At 23.9% G+C, this 18,645-nt stretch overlaps 1 protein-coding gene across 15 annotated transcripts in view; it reads right to left on the bottom strand.

Annotated features, from left to right (window-relative positions):
* Positions 1-17,859, bottom strand: part of LOC108004198 (ankyrin repeat domain-containing protein 50) — a 307,200-nt gene extending 289,341 nt beyond the window's left edge. For 9 of the 15 annotated variants that reach the window (XM_017066936.3, XM_017066937.3, XM_062083374.1 and 6 more), the window contains exon 1: positions 17,253-17,859. The gene's annotated coding sequence lies outside the window, so the exon portion shown is untranslated. The remainder of the gene's footprint in view (positions 1-17,252) is intronic. The other 6 variants (XM_062083364.1, XM_062083365.1, XM_062083368.1 and 3 more) reach the window with 1 other exon arrangement.
* Positions 17,860-18,645: the final 786 nt, after the last annotated feature.

The following is an 18,645-nucleotide window of genomic DNA, read 5'->3' as shown; positions in this document are numbered from 1 at the left end:
GCTACTTAGAATGCGTTAACACAACGTGCAAAACAAATATCTCGTCTATTAAACATTAGATTTCTATTTATCCCTATTTTCGTACGTGAATCAATTGATGAACAGTTAACAGTTTATTTCTTAATGTAATATATATATATATATATATAAAAAATGATTCGAATAATATCCAACGCTATCGAGGCCCGCATATTCCCAATATTAAATTTGTCCGTTCGACCGATCGACGAAACTCGCGGAATGCAAGGGAAAACATTCCTGGTTGGCTTCAGGACGGGAGTGGCCCTCCTCGTTGCTTGCTTCTCTCGCGATTGATTCACGCGCCATCGAATTCCCACCGATAAAATGTAGCCACGTTTCGCCCTCTGTTTTTCACGATTTGTTAGCCCCTTCCTTTCCATCGATTTATTCATTAATACCGTGCGTTATTCGCACTGTTGATTGTTCCGACGAAATAATACCCCCCTCCCCCCGTGATTTCTTCAAAAACGTAAATGGATGTCGCTTGTTATTAACGATGAATAATACTCGGTTCAACAAAATTATATTGGTTACATGAATTATATATTCAATATGGGTGATTGGGAAGGGATGAGGAGGGGGATGTTTCGTTAGCAGCTCTGGGAGCGAAATGATTCAGATTTCGATTTTGGTTGATTGGATTTGCGAATTCGAAATAAGATATAAATAGGAACTTTTTAATATTATTTAATATTTGTAATAATGATTGTCGAATTATTTAGATATTCGTAGAAGTTTACGCAAGTTTAACCGATTATGTTATGAAAACAAATAATAATTCTATTTTATATTTTACACGAAACATTGTAAATACGATTAATCGTTCTGCAACGTGATTAATTCGATTGTTATATCGAAATCATGTTGAGCGAAAGCTATGACTGATACAAATCAGAGGAATGTCAACAAGAGAATTATAATGGAAACATTCGTGCTATATGAAAGCAATCTAATTGTAAATTTATTAAGCCGTGTTGCGTGGATGGATATCGTCGTAATTTTTGCACCGTTCTTCTATCGAAACTTTTTTTTTTTATAATGCACAGTATCCCATTATTTGTGATACGAGATTAAGGAATTTATAGGAATAAATTTGTTTCATTTAAAGTTGGTTTTTCAAATAAATCAAATTTGAAAAATTTGTTAGTACAATTGAAATTGATTAATTTCGAAATTAGATATGAATTATTGATAGGAATTTGCCAATTACGATTCCTTGACTATGTATCTTCAATCTCGATTTTCTCAAAAACAAGGATTTAAATGATAAAATTTTATTATATATATATATTTTTTAGAATAGAGTGAAAAAAATCTATCAATTCAATTCATTCGTTTTCAATCGAAAATTAGTCAATTTCATTTGTATTTGTATTTGAAAAATTTTCAATTTTGATTTAGTCGAAAATAAACATTTCATGAAAATTTTATTCTTTTCTTTCGATTTGGTTTTTCATGAGAAATTATCTGTTCGATTGTACTAAGAATAATAATATAGTTTTATGAATAATTCTTTTTTTAGAGTTTTTTTATTACCATTCCCTAATATTTCAGCATTATTTTACTTTTTTAAATATAATTTTCTAATGATACGGAATAAAGCAAAACTTAAAATATAAAATGTTTAAATTTAATCATATTATCCAAATGAAATTATATTCAAAAGATGAAAAAATTATGAAAATTAATTTGAAATGTATTCAAAGACGTTTTTCAAAAAGAAATTGCTGCACATATCTCTTTACATATGTGAACACGAATTACATTCATTAAAATCAGAATTTTCAAAATAAGATAATATATGAAAATTTATTAAAAAAAGCTCCAATATACAAAATCTTATCACTATAGTAACACTTATATTATAAAATATATCTTCAATAGAATTTCAATTGTTATAACTTTTAATTTAATAAATAAAACTTTAACTGATATTTGTGTATATTATATTTTTTTAAATCAATTTTTTGAGTGCATCTCTAAAATTAACTGAATTTTAGAAGTAACTAACTTTACAATTGATTCTCTAATGATGTTTCATGAATGTATTAACATTCCCTATCTTTTAAATTTCAATTAATAAAAAATTAATAATAAATTAATATAAATTAGGGATATACAAAAACATCGATATTCGAATTTCGAAAAAATATTGTTAATGAAATAAATTTTTGTCAAATTGTTCGAAAAATTGGAATTTGAATACATTATAATATTTCTCTTAAGATTTTTAATATATTCTTTTAAAATAAAAGTTCTAACATTTCGTAATTATAACTCGCTTTATTCATTAAAAGATTATATATTTTTTGATTCTTAATCCTTTAGCCAGTTTTAAGCGAAATTTTCATTATCTTATTTTTATTTTTTTCGCCTATTTTTCGCCAAATTTTTATTTTTATTGCGAAAAGATTTAAACATTTAACTTAACAATCATGTATGATAAATTAGAAACTATATTGTAAATTGAAAATTTTTTCACATTTTTATAAAACTAAAAGCAAGAATAAGAAATGAAGATGAAAATGATTAAGCTACGATTAAGTTATATAGACTACGTTAATGAAAAATCATACCGAAGCAAATTTAACGAAATAAATTGCAATAAAGTAAGTTTCCAAGTTCTTAAAAAATTAAAAAATTTCTTAAAATACCTATGAAACTTTGCAATTTATTAAAAAAAAAAATATATTTCGACTTACACGCGAAAACTTTAACTTTATATAATTAAAAATTAAACGTTTTACATTAACCTCAGATATTTTTCTCCACGCATAAAACAACGTTGTAAATCATTTGTACACGTGTTTAAAATTCAGTGCGATGTGAAACAAATTAAATTACGAAGAAGAGATCATTCGCCAATCGTGCAAGGCATACTTCTCAGAAATAAGCCTCGAGAAAGCATATCTCCATTTTATAGTATCGGAAGAATAAGAAGGAAGGGAAAGTGAGCGAAGAGTCGCCAGCAACCAATCTCCGTACACGAGTAATAACTTCATGTAAGCAAGCAGCAGTTTGTATATCGTGTGCAGTATAGTTAGATATAGTTGGCCTCGGGTTAACGACGTGAAAAAGCGGTCTACGCTATAAAGACGAGCCGTTTTCTCTGAGACGAAATTTGAAGGGAGAGCTCGCCGCCAATGGTGAAGAAACGTCCACGACGTTCGATTGTCTGCACGTTCTTCCGGTTTCATCCTTGCAGAAGGAAAAAGCTTGACTTCATGCTGCAAACGAGACGGGCACAATATCTGATCCTGGTTATGGACCTGATATTTAAGTTGAAAAAACTTGGAATTATTTGACAGTGGTTCTTGCTTTTTAGTTAGAAACAATTTAGTTTTTCTCAAGTTTCAGATATGATGGATGATTGTTTAGGAAGTTTTATCTTTTTCTAATAATTTTTTTATTTATAAAATGAATTTAGGAAAGGTAATTCTTATAGATGAATCATTTAAGTAACACTTGAAATATCCTCTTAATGTTACAATTATTTATTTATTTTAGTTATATGTGTTGCATTCAAAAATAAAAATTCATTTAAATATTTTGTTTTTCTCTTTTTTCTTTGGATGAAAAAACTTCTTGTTTACAGTTTTATCTTTATAAAAAAGTAGAAAAAAAAATCGTATTAAATTCGATCGAGAAAATTGTAAAATTAATATCCAGTATATTTGAAAATTAATACATATTATATTAAGTTCTTCTTCATAATATATCAATTTAAAGCATTTCTAATAATTTTTAATTTATTTTTTTTTCAAAATTTGTTTTTTTGAAAAAATTACTATAATGGTTCGAACATTGACAAGAATTTATATAAAAAAAAATATATATATTTTTCTATAAATTATTAATTTTTGTCATTATATGTGTTAGTTCTCTAAAGATTAATTAAATTAAAATTGATCTATCTTGCTTTTAAAAATAGAATAGTTGGATGAGATGAAAAGAGGTTAGTCGGACTACTACTTTAATTTAAATGAAAGCAGAAATAGTGACACATTTGCACACAAATAGCAAAAAAAGATTATAATACATAAAAAAAATAAATGACTAGATAAAATATTATGATTATGAATGGAAGTTATGTGAATGTATAATAATATATAATATGAAAATGATTGAAATAATTAGAACAAAAAGTTCAAATTATAAAATAAATGCTGTTAAAAATTAAATGTGAAACTATAATTTGATAAGAAAATATAAATATACATATATTGATTTTTTATATAGTAATATGTTTATACAACTCATATCATTTTTCTATAAATTCATCTATCCCATATAAAAACTAGTAGAGGTTAAATCATTGTTAAAATTTTTTATATGTTTGTTTTTAAGAAACATTGTAATTTTTATATTAAATTTTGGGATTTGTTAATGTAAATATATTTAATATTATAAAAAAACATTTTACAAAAAAATCTTTAAATTTTGTGATTTTTAATTTTTAAAAATCTTTGATTTTTCGAAATCTAAATCTAAATTTTTGTCGAAATCTAATTTTTAAATTTTTGACATTTGAAATCGAAAATTTGTGAGATTTCGAAACACTTGAAAAATTCTTACAATTACCATTGATTTTTTTTCCAAAGAATTTCTATTTTGCCAAAAATTAAAATTTTAGCATATATTATAATTTCTAAAATTTTTTAATCTCAAGAATTATTTATGAAAATTATTTTTTTAATCTTGCAAAAAATAATTATAATAAAAATAATTTATGTAGATTATTATCTCTAATTAATTGCATAATTCTTTATAAAAGAAAAATAAATATTTGCAAATATGTAAAATTCAATCTTTAAAAAAAAAACATCAAAACGGAGAAAGAGAAAAAGAAAAAAGAGAAAGAGTTTAGATTGAAGTGTGAAAGTAGAATAACTGATACATAATATGATAACTCAGAAGTAAAGTATATATTGGTATAAAATATTTAGTTTTTAATTTGAAGAAGAGGATAATAAATTATATTTAGATTTTTAAAATTTCAATTAAAGTCTCTCAAATATTTTTTAGAAAATTAAAATTGAAGTAATAATGACATATTTGATAAAAGAGAATGTTAATGAAAATGGTACACATCAATGAAAATAAAAAAAAAATTCGATCGAGAAAATTGTAAAATCAATATCCAATATAAAGTCAACAATAGAGAAAGAATACATTTGACGGATCTCAAATTTTGTCCGCACACCGTGTACAATAATGAACAAATACAATAAATTGTTCGTATGCATTGTGTGAAAAATATAAAACTTCGAATACGATCTTCTCGCGAAATTCACATTGCACGTTCAGCATACTATCGCGCGTAAAATGCGAAGCAAATCGATGACCCAAGGCTTCGTGTTCCATAGTCGAGTACATATGCACTCGACGAACCTTTCAAATCAAATTTCCTTACAGGAAAGATCGTAATTTTTACTGTCGTATAATATAATGTAAAATATGTATAATGTAATATGTAAAATAAAAAAGATAAATTAAGAGAACTATATAACATTATTAACTCGTATTAATCCAAATTTCAAATAATTTAATCTTTATTCATGTCAGATAAAAATTAATATAATTTTTATATTTTTATTTTTATTATTTTTTATAAAAATAATATTTTTTAATAGATTAACTGAAGAAAATATGATTTTTGAAATAGATATATAGAATAGAAATAAATATTTTTATTTCTTTGTATAACATAGAATTTTGTAAATAAATGTTTCTCTGAAATAATATTTACATAAAAAAATAAAATTTTAAATATATTTAGTACTGATTTATACAAATATATTTTGAAAAAAGATTCATTCAAATACAAAAAAAATATTTCAAATAAGCTGTTTTTAATTTTAATATTTATGTAAATAATAGTATAAATAATTTAGTAAAAGTTACATTATGATATATTAGAATATCCTATGGCAATATATGAAAAACAAAAACTTGAAAATATGAAATAAATTTTTTTCATTGAAATTCTTTTCCAATTTTGAAATAAAGTTTGAGAAAAAAGTTTATCGAGTTTAAAAATTTTGCAAATATAAGTAATATCGGTTAATTTCCAATTTGATACGAGTAAACTCTCGATAAGTAGTTAAGAAATATAGAATAAAATTTTGTTATTTTTTTTTATAAAAATTGAAATTTAATATGAGATTACATGTATATAATTGAATTTTTAAATTCAGTTTTTTCAAAATCTAATTTTTATATGAAAAAGATTTCATATTTTTTGTTTATTTTCATATAGAATTATTTCTTATTAATAATTCATTCACATCTAATAGGAAAACAGCTAATTTTATTTGTACTCAAAAACAAAAAAAAATGAAAAAATTTTATTTTTTTATATCGTCGATTTGTTTTTTCATATAAAATCATCCCTCTACGATATTAATATACTCTATAATATATAATATATATAATAAGACGTATTTATAATAAGTCGAATCAATATCATATTTAAACTAAACATAAGAATTTTTTTTTCGAAATATATATCTCTTATTTTTGAATCAATTTTTTCCAAGTATAAATAATATTTGCTCACGATTGAACGATATTGATATTTATAAATGAAAATATTATAAATAATATTTTAAAATAATATTTATTGATTATAAAAATATATCATTTTATAAAATTTTATCTCAAATTATTTTCAATTCTGTAAATAAAACATTAAACGGATATATTAAACAAAAATTATATTATTGAATAAAATATTAATAATTTTAATTTAATTTAATGATTAATAATCTATATTTCTATCTAAACTATACTATATACTATATTCTATATACTATACTAATACTTTTATACTTTCTGTTTGCGCTGTATTATTATTATTATTTTATAAATATGTTTTATCTCACATAAATATATCTATCAACTGCATTTACCGTTTGAATTTCATCCTGGTACATGGTAGTCGCCATGTTTATCAAAAATATTGGAAACGATAACTTGTATTTATTCAACGCAAGTAAATATTGAGTCAACGCAATTAACGAGAAATTGTACGGCAATAAAATGTAGCATCACATTCCACAGTTTTTCATTTTTACCAGTCTGTAGCAAAAATTTTCTGAATGACAATTCGAATATCGTTACTCTTTATTATAAAAATTTCTATTTTTTTTTTTTTTACAATCGTATACAAAGAATAAACTATAAATAATTTACATGAATAAAACGAAACATGTGATAATAGAAATTAATTTTCTCTTTATTTATCTTTTTATCGTTACTTTTTAACGAAATATAACTTTCCAATTTTCGTTGAAGATATTTTTATGAAAAATAAATATGATGCATATTTGATGGTATATATAATTACAATAATATTATATATAAATTTAAATAACTGTGATTTGTAAAAAAAACTTTATTAATAATATTAATTGAATTGCGAATCTTTATTAAACAAATTAAAAATAGATTCAAGAGATTTATTAAATTATTAAGTTAAATAGATATAAAAAAAATGTATACTATAATGTATTAATTATATTATATAATGTAAATTAAATACAAAATAAAAAACAAACGATTTAAATTTTGAGATGTTTTCTGTAATAAAAAAAATAAATTCAGAATAATTCAAAATTCAGAATAAATCAAAAAATTATGTGTTTTATTGTTATATATTATATTGTTTATTATATAACGAAGAATAATTATTTTTAATTTTTTTAATTGAAAAAAATTTACTAAAAATTGAACAAAAGTGAATTGAATGAAATGAAAATTTGTCAATTTAATGAATACTTAATAAATAATAAATATTAAATAATTATATAAAATATATCGCAGTTTGACATTGATAATGGCTTAACTCAAAAAATTTTAAATTTATTTTTATTATATATAATATGACATATTTAATAAGATATTTATAGTATTTTTAAAAATGTAAATTTTAAAAAATATCTCGAAAATATATATTTTAAATTGTGTCATTATTAATGCCAGCAAAATATATTTTTTATATTTGATATTTTCTTTTTTAATTTTAAGTTAAAATGATAATTCTACAAACAATTTTAAGATTTCTTTTGCAAAATTGTTGCAAAATAAATTTATCTATTTCTTGCTCCAAGATTCATGTGTAACAAATACAACAATCAGAATAGAGATAAATTAATCATGATATAATATATTACATTATGAAATATTAATAGCCGATTTAATGCTTTAGATTAGATTATAATAGATTATAATAACAAAAAATAAAAAAATAATAATAATAAATATAATCGCTGCAGAAAATTCCTTTTCCACAGGTCAAAACAGCCACGTCACCGCTCGAGCATTCGCTCTTCGAAGGTTACCATTCCACAATTTCTTCTTCGAGTCTTATCCACTCAACCCTACATTTCCTCATTTTTTAGCGAAGAATCACTATATGCTACGATATAAGCTTATGAACAATTATACGAGATATTCTACTCGGAATTCATATGGGAAATGTAGAACTGGGATTGAAGAAAAGAAAATGTGATAAAAATATTTAACGAATTATTAAAAATAAATTGCTAAGTTACTTATTTCATAATTAGCAAGGGAGCACTGTATTATTAATGATATAATAATTTTAATTCATAATTTTAAAAATATCAAAACATTTAAATTCATTAGAAAATTATTCAAATTTTAAATTTTTATATATATACAAAGTGTTTTATTTGAAACTATTACAGATATTGATCATTTTTTTTTTAAATTAAAATGGTCGCAGCAATAATTCTTTGTAGTTCATTTTAAGAGTTAAAAAATATTTTTTTTTCTGTTTTTTCCAATAAAATCAGTTAATTATTTTTAGATATGTATTATGTGTAAATAATATATTGCTTTAAAAATTACTTTATTCAAAGCATTGATTACTTACTTGCAAACATATATAATAATTGCATATATTATTGCATACGCTATAAGATTGCAAGAAGAATATTTTTCTTCATATCTTATATAGATTTTTTATTATAATCTTTTAATTATGCAGAATAGATAAAAGAAATTTTAACTAGTTCTTTACATAATAAAAATGTTTTAAGTAGGTTGGTTTAATGACAGCTATTTCAATAACAACAAATGTATTATATGTATTATTTTATTAAATTATTCTTATTTAAAAAAAATAAAAGAAAGAATTTTTTGGACCTGAAGATGAATCAAAAATTTAGGAAAAAATTAATATTTACAGTTTTTTAAAAAAAAATAATTTGTTGCGTTTTATACTTTATATTATTATTTTATATTATTTATTTATTATATTATTATCTATATATATTGTATATTTGTTATAAGAAGATTCTTCACATAAGAAGATATAAAGATATATTAAAATACTAAATTGGAAATTCACAATTTGGAAACTTATTTACTATTAATAAAAAATAAACAATTTTTTGCGTTAATAATTCAATCCAATTATATGCATAAATAATTAAATGCAAATTATATATTATATACATATTATTATACATACATTATATATATTATATATACATGAATTTTCATCAATATTAAAATTTTCATTAATTTTTATTAATAGAAATATTTTCAGAAATTAAAAATTTTTCCGTAAAATAATATTCCAAGATTAACTTTGATAAACTATCATAATTGGAATACCTAAAATTTTCAAACTATAGTATTTTCTAACATATATAATCATAAATCTTAAGAGTTAATCTCTTATATCTATTTATATAACTATCTATATATTCCTCGTATATCTATTTAGTATTCCTCGACTGCAACCAAAAGACACATACACATGTAACAAAGAAAAAGCTGCCCAAAAAAAAAAGTAATCGGGTTAACGACGTGAAACTTCTTCAATGTTCCCTCGAATCTCCGTGGAACGAATTCGATCCAAAGGTTACCTTGGTGAGAATTCCACAAGGATGCGCGTTCCTCGAAAACGACGACGCGATCCTTCCATTTACACGATGCCACGACGAATTCGGGACACCTTTGGGAGAGAAGCAGCCGAGTAAACGAGATAAATAGAGGGGGGTGGCAGGGAGGCAAGGGAATATATTTGCATGGGCGAATCGGAACACCTGGACAAGCTTGTGTCCGCGGAGAGAAATTGTATGGAACGTCCTTGCTCGTTCCATGCGAGCCGCAGGCTGGTTAATTCGTGGAAAGTGTCCAACTAATTTGCCCTCTGATTTTCTTTCACGAACTCGGCAAACTCTATCTTGGGATCATTTTTTAACCTTATTGAGAATTATAATATCCAATCGAATTCATGGATTATACATTGAAGATAAAATTAAAGATAAAAATATAAATTAAATTAAATTTAAGTATAAATATTTATACTTAAGGTAAGAGAGAGTGAAATGAAATTATTAAAATTGCATGATTATTTTTTGTTTTCTTTCTTATGAAATATATGAAAAATGCATTAGTTCTTTTAGGTTTAGAATATAAAAAATAGTTTTTTTGATTCCAAATCTATTCCAAATTGCTTCAAAAATTATCAAAAATTATTAAATTATTAAATTCATGTGCGACTAATTTTGCGATAACTTTTTAATTTGAGAATTATAATATACTATTACTCTGAAATAAATTGAAATATATTTAAAGTAGTATGAATTAAATAATCAAAATTGTATGATTTTTAATAATTAGAAACACATTCTTTTTTAGATTTAGTATAGAAAATAGAATTTTCTTGATCTATTCCAAATTGATCTAGTCTAAATTTCTTCAAATTTTTCTATTTCTTCATTCAAAATTTAATTCTTAAAAACAGAAATTGTTATAAATTATTGAAAAAATTTATAACAATCAAAGAATTATATTATATTATTATATAACAATCAAATAATAATTTTTAATTAGTTTACGATTAAATTCAGATTTTAACTTTTTAAATATTAATAAGAAAAACAATTTTCATTCGCTATTAAAAATTATAGTAAAAGTAAAAGTTATAGTAAAAGTAAAAGAAGAATTTTGTCTCTATATTTTTTTTATCCTAATATATAATAATATATTTAAAAACTTACAAAAAAAATTACATATATTACGCAAGATTTCATAATAAATAACTGAACTCTTTTGAAAGCACTTCATTTACTATCATATTAATTTTATATTGTCTTACACATTATTACAATATATACTATCAGTAATTTTAAACTTATATCTATTGATCGTATACTATTAACAATCCGTCAGTTGTAATAGGTCAATTGTAATTTGTAAATATAAATTTAGAAATGATCACAAATATATATTTTGCATATTTTGCAAATACATATAATCTATTTAATGATTTCCTTCATTTCAAATACAAAAATGTAGGGATTAAAAATGATCCAACATCATCTTTTATCCATTTAAATTCGTTAAAAGCTAAGCTTTTAAAAAAAAAATGTTCTTCAACATCCATTCTAACACTTGCAAAGATAACGAATAAAACATTTCAGGAGCCATTTACCCGATTCAGAACGACAGGAAAAAACACACGAAAAGAAGAGCAAGTTTGACTTGTAAAGAGAAAAACAGCTGTCTCGATGACGTCACTACCTGTGTTACAGCTCTGCCAACATCCCTTGGGGTATGGGTCAGTCCCAGTACACACCCAAGAGCTTAGTCCAACTATCCAAGTGACGAAACTTCATTTGCAAGCTACATTTTTTAAAAACCCGATATGGGAATAACTGGGAATTTCTTCGAGTGTTTGCAAAAAGAAGCACACGACATCTTAATATTCCCTTTTCTGGATGTAAAAAAATTTTTCAAATTTGTTCATCTTTATTATTACCATATATTCTCGTTACATACCATTTGTCTTCATATAATTTTTTACTTTGAATACTTTGATAGTACAGTAAAGTTTTATTAAATATCACAGGTTTAAATTCGCGTTATAATTTTTATTCATCCGGAGATGTAGATGTTTTAGGAATTGCTTGTTTTTCATCATTTCATTCACTTGTCGAATGTATTAAAAATAAGACTGAATGAGTAAGAATGAACGAAATATTTCATTTTATCGTAATAAAGCAAAGATTTTTATCAATTGAAAAAATTCTCAGAATTGAGATAACTTCGCGACATTCAAACGAAGAAAAAATGCATTTAAGTGGATAACATTATACATGGTAATTTCGAATAGATAGAATAATTATACAAGAAATGAGCTATGTTTTTTTATGATAGAATTATATCTATAATTAATGGAGAATATAAAAATTTTTTGCTTAAGACATAGTAAATATTCAATAAATTATTAATCCTTTTAATATATAAGCGTCAATTTCGACTTTTTGCTTTTAATAGGATTTTTAATCTATATAATGATGCTTTATTTTTCTAAAATATATTTTTGTAATAAATTTTTATAGTATTTCACTCAAATATTATTATAAAAGTATATATAAATCCTCCATGGCTGCATTAATATCTAATCATTTTATGATTATATTAATTAACGATAGGCTTATATTATTTTGATTAAATCCGACAAATAGATCAAGGCTAGGAATATGAAACTTATCATAAGTTTTTTTATTTATATTATTTTATTAAAAAATATGATGTTTCTAAAGAAAAAAAATAAATGTATTTTTTTCATTATTGATTACAAACTATATTTTATATAAAATATATAAAATAATATAATAAAAATTATGATTAATTAATTTCTCCTTTACTGAATTTTTAGTGAATTTTTTAGAATATCTTAGTGAATTTGAAGAGTATCACTTTAAATAACTTTTTCTTTTGCTTTTTCTATAATTAATAATTAATTTTTAATATTTTTAATAATTTTAGTTTTTAAATTATTTGAAAAAATTTTTTAATATCATATATTAAATTGTATATTGATAATATACAATGTAATATTGAATTTTGCCTATATATATGATATGTAATTGATACTTGTCAACTATTTATATTTAAAATAGGATAACTAGTGAACAATATAAATGAACTTGTCAAAAATTTATTTTCTTATCAATTTTTAAAAAATTTCTTTATGGTGCCTATAGAAAAATCAAATAGTTTAAAATGTTGCATTATCTGATATTTAAATCTTCTGTGAAAATGGAAGAATTTTACAAATTTTAAAGATTTAAAATTCATTAATAACATTTTTTTTCTTGTCAAGTAGAATTGTATAATTTTTCATACATTAATCGATACAGTTTTTCATTTCTTATAAAAATAATATAGATAAATACAATACTATGGAATAAATAGAAAAATAAAAATCTATTTACTTTATATTTGTTATAATAATATATTAAATTATTTTATATTGATTTTCTGCCTTAATTATTTTTAACAATTTTAATAATCATCATTTTGCATAATTATAATTATATCATTGTATCTAATCATCTATCTTTTTTGTTTTATATATTATTTTTTCGTTATAGATCTCTCATATTTATTTTTATTCAGAAATAATGATTTATTATTTAATTAAAGAAATTTTTATTAAGTATAGGATTTCATACACAATTTATATAAAATATTAGATTTTTTATATAAAAAATTTATATTTGATTTTTGAAAATTATTTTCAACTTAATCAAAATAAAACTATTCATGATATTTTTCCAACAGCAATCTAAGAAAAAATCTTCTTTTTCGAAGAAGTCTTTGTTTTTAAAAGCGATAAGCGATAAGCTTTTTGAAGATTTGAAATCTAAAGAAACTCTATCTCTGAATATTTTCTGACACAAGAATGATTCAAACTTTTGAAAATCTATGGGAAAAATATTTGGAGAAGAATTTTGTTATTCTGAAAATGCTTACACAATTATTTATAAAAAAAAGATACAAATTACAGAGTAATAAATATAAAAAAATTCGTTTAGAAAAAAATAAAATTTAAAATTCAAAATTCAATAAAAATTCAAAAAAAATAATACAGAATATAATAAACTTTCCAAAGATGACAAACAATTTTCAATTTAAAAATAGCCAAACAAATTAATAAATCAATGTTCAAATCTTGAATAAATATAAACCAAATATTTCATGTAACATGATTTAGTACTTATAAGATATAAAATTAAAATAAATTCACAATTATAATATCAAACAAAAATTTTAAAGTTAAAGGTTATTTAAATAATTCTTCTTTCAAATTTATCTTTTTTTTTATGAGAGAAGTATATTATAATTAGAATTTATATAGAAAATTTAATAAAATTAATGAAAATTGGAAAAATTGGAAAAATACGATTAGTAAGAAAACGGAAAATTGAAAATAAAAATATTAATTCCACAAAAATTTGAAAATTAGTTTTTTAGAAATTTCTATTTAAGAATTATAAATAATTATATAAATATAATATAATATATAATACTTATATATTATATTTCTACAATAAATATTGTATATTTGTACAATAAAAGTTTTAAAATTAAATAAAAATTAAAATTAAATAGTTTTCAATATTCAATAAATGTATAAATGTACAATAAAAGTTTTAAAATTAAAAAGTTTTCAATATTCAAAAATTAATTTTTTTTTAAATTTAAAAATTGTGTCATAAGAGTACTTATTAACAATAGCATTTTACAACAATATAATAAAAAAGATCGTAAAAGAATTGATATTTTTTTTTAAATAAAAAAACTATTATATTATAAAGAATATCGAGATAAGTTCAATAAAACATAATATTTTTACTCATATAATATTATTATAATAGTAAAAATAATAAATAATACTAATAATAATAATGTCAGTATGTCACATGTTACATAATAGAAATGATTGCAAATGATTTCATTAAATAAATTCAAAATCTCGAATTCATTATATAAAAAAAAAAGTACTAATTTAATATTTTTTAAATATTTATTATCGTTATTTATAGTCCATATAAATGAATTTTATAAATTTTTTTTATTGCATTTTATATAAACGATTTAATAATTGTGAAAAGAATAGGCATTTATTTTTATTTATTTTTTAAATATATCGTAAACAATTATCGAAGAAAAGTTATGTGAAAAAATAATTTTAGTTAAAATCGAGTAAGCGTACTCTGCTAACTAATTAAAGTTAGTAAGCCATAATTGCACATCTCTTCACGTATATTATTATACTGCATCATTATGTAGTATTTGTATGAAAATAATCAACGGAATGATTGTATTTAATGATTAATTAATGAAAATAACATACAGCAAATCTTAATTTACACTGTACCATACTTAGAAACGGTTAATTTGTTTGTTAATATTACGTCATTTTAATTTGCATTATAATTGTAGTTAACTGTTCTTAGATAATAGTATAGAATAATCAATATTCATCGATTTGTCATTTAAATGCACCAATGAAGAATGTCTTATATAAGAGACATCAACTCATAATTCAATTTTATATAAAAATAAAGTATAGATATTAAATATCAAGCAAAAAATTAAAAAAGAAAAATATATAAAAATACAAAGATATATATTTTAAAGTATTTTAAACTAATTTAATATACATAATATTTCAAGTAGTACAATAGTACAATTCGATTAAACTCATATGATAAATCGATTTCCATTGATGATCATCTATAATTTCTGGATGCAATTTATCAATAATCACATAGGAGTAATTAATTTCTCCAAGAGTTTGTAATAAATTTAAACATATATTTTAACGTGTACCAGAATGCATATAAAACAACAATCTATCCTCTATTGTATACTGTAACTACTTTATATTGCTATGATACGCTATGTAAATTAAGATCATATACAAATATATATAATAATGAAAATCATTCCTAAAATTCTTTTATTCAAGTAACAATTTCATTGCAAAAATATTGATTATATAAAGGAAAAAAATGTTGTAATAAGTAAAAATAAGTAAAATATTTCCACGTTCCAATCGCGCTTAATTATAAGATCAATAATTTTCTTTATCATAAATATATATACTTGGATATTTCTTCGAACATATAAATACATTTGTAACGAATATCCGTTGGTAATAGCATTTAAGATGAAAATAGCAAATCAAATAAAAACAGGAAACGTGTTTAATCGTACAATAAACAACTAATTATTTGACTATAAATTCGTATTATAATCCAATATTGTATTAAATTGAACGGTTATACTAAATGAAAGATTAATGACCCTTCTTGATTAAGCGACTTCTTTTCAGCATTTCATTTTCAAATTATTATCGATCATGTACTTCACGTAAACAAAGTCATAATTTCTTCTTCGAATTTACTGTTATCAGCATTCTCAAGAAATTGATATAAATTGTCTACATTGCAAGTGGAAGTCCTATTTTTCTGCGAATTTCTATAATTATAATTGATAATTATAATTTTTTTTCAATAAAATTAAAATTGAACATTAAAAAAATGATAAAAATTTTTGCGATACAAAGATCCGAATGAAAAGGCATTATTTTCTGTAGAGTTATTAAAGCCTCCATTAAGGGGGTAAACTTTCGGAAAATTTTCGAAAGTTTAATGGAACCTCGCAGAACATGGTAACCGTTTGTGAAGAAGTTGAATGGACTGTTATGTGAATAGACCATCTGGTCGTGGGAAAACGTGCGCATTTCGTACAGTATCTAGAACGAAGACATTTTTTTTTTTGAAATTTCTTTTCGCAATTTTGTCCTTTTAATGTATTCAAACAGAAATTATTCAAAATTTATAATGAAACTTGCAATATCATTTGAGATTAATATCAACGAGAAAAATGAAGAAAAAATCGAAGCGAAAAAATAATAAAAAACGAAAAATACATTTTTTTAAAGAATATTTATATAGTACCACGTGAGAAAACAAAATTAGTGGCGCAGCATTATAAAAAACTAACGTAAAAAAAATTTGTATATTCACATAAACATACAAATACATGTCTGAATGAAACAATCGCGCACGTCTCCTCATCGAAGAATCATATCATCTAATCTCAATGACACAATCGAATGAAGGCAGTGAACTTCTCTGGCGTTGGACTATTTCAAGCTCTTGAAACGCGGCAAGACAAGAGAGAAAAAAAAAACCAGTCCACTGCGCGCGTAGAATTCTACATGACTTACGTAAAATATAACACTGTTCTGAAGAGACTCGATATAACTCGCGTTTATAAAATATGTTATTGCATATACATGATAATATGTTTAACATACATATATAAATGTACACATATATCATTGTCACTTGGATCATACTCGCAAAAGACAAAATTCATCGACTTACGTCAACTGCGAGCTCCACTCTCGATCGATACACCACGATATCTCTCTCTCACTCTATCTGTCTCTGTTGCCCTTTCACAACTGTTGGCTCCGTCCCTTTGTTCCTATCGTCCCGTAGATTCTCACCAATAAACACCAAACAAGACTAACAAAAGCAATACGTAAAAAAAAACCGGCAACGACTGTCTTCTTTTGTCACGAATCACGGTAACGTGAACGAATATAGAAGACAAGAAGATGAGAAACTCGCACGTAGAAAAGATAAACAAGAAAAAACGTCGAACACAACACACACGCGATTCGCGATTCCGGAGCACAGCTGGTTGGAACGTCGTCGTGCGCGTTACGCTGTATCGGCCACTCGAAACTCCGGCTGCCGTTTCAAGGGCAAGGCTAGCCCTCGTCGTTGAAGGAACGCGGTACTATCATTATACAGATAAATTTTTATAAATACAACAATGAAAACAAATTATACACGATCAATCTTTTCACGAATTGAATTGAATTTTCCTCATAAATTGAGTTGTTTCAAACTTTTGTTCCGTTCAAGAAATACCAAACTCGTCACAAACCGACTCCCTCGATGGACACGACGATACTGAGGCGCCGGCGTGTTTATTGCCCCCACCACCGATTCCCCCGCTACTTCCAGCAATCTATCCCCACTATTCTCGCTGCTCTTTCCTTCTCTACTTCTCTAACCATGCTGGATTTTTCCCTACCACGCCACCCTCTCTACTACCAACATCCCATTCGACCCTCTCCTACCTATATCCCAGGTCTCAGCTGTCCTACGAGTGTTCTGCTTCAAACCTTTTCCTTCCTTCTCTTACTATTATTTTATCCTCGTTTCTTTTATATCCTTTTTCTGTTTTTATCCTTCTATCTCTCTCAACCCTGATCCGCCACGACATTCTTGTTCGCGTTTCCCCTATGCTGTTCCTTTCTTTTCTCTTTGTCTCACTTTTACTTACACAATTCGTGTTAAACTGTTCCTTTCTTTCTCGCGGATGAATTCGAAGCATAAACTAGGTCGTTATGTTCACAGTGCCACATGCGTGTTTTAACCATTTGGCTTTTTCGAATTTTCCCGGGATAAACAGATAAACATAGTGGCAAACCCTTCGAAAACATTGGAATCGTAGCGCGTGCTTTTCGGGATGAACGAGGGTAAAGTCTGACCGAGGATTAGCCGATGAAGTCTGTCGCGACAAATCCAACGGTAGTGACGCAAACTGCGTCAAGGATTCACCCTCACGAGGCCAGCGAGATATGCAAATGTAGGCTATCCGGAAAAAGCTGCAAAAGTTGATCTTGCAACTTTTCACTGGTCTTGAATAATTGTAATTGTTATAGATTTTTAAAAATCAAACTGATGTAATTATTAAATTATT

The sequence above is a fragment of the Apis cerana genome, linkage group LG12 (genome assembly GCF_029169275.1).
Source record: "Apis cerana isolate GH-2021 linkage group LG12, AcerK_1.0, whole genome shotgun sequence".
NCBI lineage: Eukaryota > Metazoa > Arthropoda > Insecta > Hymenoptera > Apidae > Apis > Apis cerana.
Note: the sequence above shows the minus strand (reverse complement) of the source record. Positions and strands in the feature narration are given on the sequence as shown.